The 3,393-nt window shown below is 51.7% G+C and overlaps 1 protein-coding gene across 1 annotated transcript in view; it reads right to left on the bottom strand.

Annotated features, from left to right (window-relative positions):
- The window catches only part of LOC109925853 (poly(A)-specific ribonuclease PNLDC1-like), a 31,654-nt gene that overhangs the window by 27,231 nt on the left and 1,030 nt on the right, over window positions 1–3,393 (bottom strand). The window lies entirely within an intron of this gene.

Genomic DNA, 3,393 nt, shown 5'->3' on the forward strand with positions numbered 1-3,393 from the left:
TCGCCTCCCGCTGCTGCCGCCACGCCGGCCCCGCTCTCGCCTCCCGCCGCTGCCGCCTCACTGGCCCCGCTCTCACCTCCGGCTGCCACCTCCTCACTGGCCCTGCTCCCGCCGCCTCCTCACTGACCCACACGCCGTCACCTTGCCGGCCCCGATCTCGCCTCCCGCCGCTGCCTCCTCACTGGCCCGCTCCCACTGCCGCCTCCTCACCGGCCCCGCTCCCACCTCCGGCTGCTGCCTCCTCACCAGCCAGCTCTCGCCATTGCTCCGGCCCAAAGCTCAATCTGCCATCAGTGCAGGACATGGCCTGTGTGTTCGGCGCCCCCCACATGGTTCCCAGTCACGACCTGCCTCCTCAGGTAGATAGCTAATAGGGCTGGGAATGTGGGGGGCATAGAATTACTGCAGAGAGGATAGAGAAGAGGAGATGAGAAAGGGAAAGGAAAGGGAACTGGCAAGCAGAGTGGAGCTCTGAAAGGGGTGACTTACCCTGCCACAATCTTGGATTAAACGGAGTTCCTGACAGAGAGAGAGAGAGAGAGAGAGAGACTCCCTCTTTAAAACAGGGTCTTTGACTGAGAGAGAGAGTCACTCTCTCTTTAAACAGGGACTCCAACAGAGAGAGACACCCTCTTTCAACAGGGTTCCTGAAAGAGAGAAAGCAAGACTCTGTTCAAACAGGGTCCCTGACAAAGAGAAAGACACTCTCTCTTTAAACAGGGACCCTGACAAGGACAGGGGGAGAGAGAGAGAGAGATAGAGACACACCTTCATTAAACTGGACTCTTGACAGAGCAAGAGTGAGAGACTCCCTGACAAAACAGGGTCCCTGGCAGAGAGAAGGAGAGACTCCACCTTTAAGTGGGGTCCCTGAGAGGGGAAGACTCCCTGGTTAAACAGGGACCTCTGTCAGCATTGCCATTGATGCTCTCACATCCCTTCTGTAAATGAATGAGGAACACGCAATTGATGGATTCTCAAGTTGTCTCACAGTGTAAACCCCTAACCTTCTGTTCCAGGGCCAGGAAGATCTTGCGAACCTACCGGTCCCATCCCGTTTTCCAAGTGGAGCCTTATCGCTATTGGTCCCACTCGGGGACTGTGACCAGCACTTTCAGGCAGGTATTGGGAGTGGGCATGTTGGGTTCAGGCTTGCCCTGAGATGCTAGTGGGTGGCAATGTCTCATCTCTATCCTGATTAACTCGGGGAGAAGGAGGTGGTTGGGCCTTGGCAAGTTGCGTTGTGGTACCATCCTCCCAATGGCACTGCCGAGCAACAGAGTTGCTGCCTTCTGATTGGCTAGCAGTTCAAGGAGAGTCCATTCCCCCACCCCCATCGGAGTACTGACCTTCCGACAGCGCGGCACACCCCCGGCACGGTCCCTCCGACAGCCCGGCACTCCTCTGGCGTGGTCCCTCCGACAGCGTGGCACTCCCCTGGCACAGTCCCTGCACTGAATATCTGTCTATTTAATATCTTCTCCCCCTGTAGGCTATGTTGTTCTCTGGCCCTTGCCACACTGCTGGTGTTCTTCCTGGGCAGACCTGCTTAAGATTGGACTTCTGTTTTTGTTCGGATTCTCTTGAGGAAGACAGGAACATGCTGGAAATGTATAGTGTCCCCACCCAATAAAAATTACCCTTCTCTCTTTCTTTTGAGTCTCTGTCTCGTTCTGTTCCTCTGCAGTGTCTTCCAAACCTATCATCTCTAATCTAGTGTGTCAGGGACTTTAAAAAGAGCTAATACAGGCTCAGTGGGCTGAACAAGCTCAGCCTCTGCATTCCTGGCTTTTTTGTGCAATGCAGCTCAAAGAGAATGTTCGTGGTGGCACTCTGTCTCTGGGTTCGAGTTGAGAGGGTTTGCACGGGTGGATGGTTTTTATTCCTCCCCCATCTGAGTGGAATGCTCCTCAGAGGGTCAGTGCAGTATCAATGTGCCAAATGATCTGCTTCCACATGGTAGGGTTTCTATCATTCTATTCTACGATTCAATGATCCGTAGAAAGAGACACCAGTCAGTATACAGATATCTCCCTGAGAGAGTGGAGACTGAGACACACCAGTCAGTGTACAGATATCTCCCTGAGAGAGAGGGAAAGAGACACACCAGTCAGTGTATAGATATCTCCCTGTGAGAGTGGAGACTGAGACACACCAGTCAGTGTACAGATATCTATGATCATTCAGGATCTTACACACATCAATAAAATTGCCGTCCTGTTTTCTGAACTGTAACCAGCTCAGTCCAATAACATGGTCAATCCAATTAGCAATTTACCCAGCCTCCCCGGAACCACCTCCATTTATGTTCTGAGGAAGGGTCATTTGACCCGAATCATTAACTCTGCTTTCTCTCCACAGCTGCTGTCAGACCTGCTGAGCTTTTCCAGCAGTTTCTGTTTTTGTTTCCATTTACATCCTTATATTCTGGGATGGCAGGTCTGACCTGCGAAGAGAGAGACTGGGTGGGTTTGGCTACATTCCCTGGGGTTGAGAACAGTGAGAGTTGGTGATCTCAGAGAAACCTCTTAAACTCTAACAGGATAAGACATGGTCAATGCAGGAATGGTATTCCCAATGAGCAGGGAGTCCAGAACCAGGGGTCACAGTCTAAGGATATGGGGAATGTCATTTAGGAGAAATGTCTTCACCTAGAGAGTGGAGAGCCTGTGGAATGCTCTACCACAGAAAGAAGTTGAGGCCAAAACATTGAATGCTCTCAAGAAGGAGCTCTTGGGGCTAAAGGGAACAATGGGCATAGGGAGAGATGGGAACAGGACTGAGTTGGATGGTCAGCTGTGATCATATTGAACTGTGGAGCAGGCTCAAAGGGCCTAATGGTCTACCCCTATTTTCTGTTTGTATGTAAATAACAAGACTGAAATAACACACTCCCTTTCCCTCAACACACCCTCCTCCCACCCAGACCTCCTCTACACTCCCTTGCACTTCCCTTTCCCTCTCTTTCACTTCCCCCTGCCCCAACCCTCCCTCTCTCCTGCTGTCCTTTGCCATCTCTTGCCTGTATTCTTTTCCCCCACCATCCCCCTCACCCCTCAATCATCCTGTTTCTCTCATACATTGTTCTCTGTCCTGTTCCCCTCCTGCTTCCTGTCCTCCTTAAACCTTCTCTGGCCCACACACCCCCTCCTCACTGCCGAGACCCTCCAGTTACACAGTGAGCTGGTTTCTGTGCTGTAAGGGAGAGGTCAAAGAAAGAACTCGGAGCAGGAACTGCAGTGTCAGCTGTTTATTTATCCCAGGGTCACTAATAAACAAAAGGGGGCTGATGGAATTCTGTCATCAGCGACGGTGGACTATGGCCCTGGACCTTGGAGCAATCAATAAATTGTGCAATTAGTCATGAAATTTCTGTCCACTCAGACCAGCCTG

The sequence above is a fragment of the Rhincodon typus genome, chromosome 47 (genome assembly GCF_021869965.1).
Source record: "Rhincodon typus isolate 14 chromosome 47, sRhiTyp1.1, whole genome shotgun sequence".
NCBI classification, from domain to species: domain Eukaryota; kingdom Metazoa; phylum Chordata; class Chondrichthyes; order Orectolobiformes; family Rhincodontidae; genus Rhincodon; species Rhincodon typus.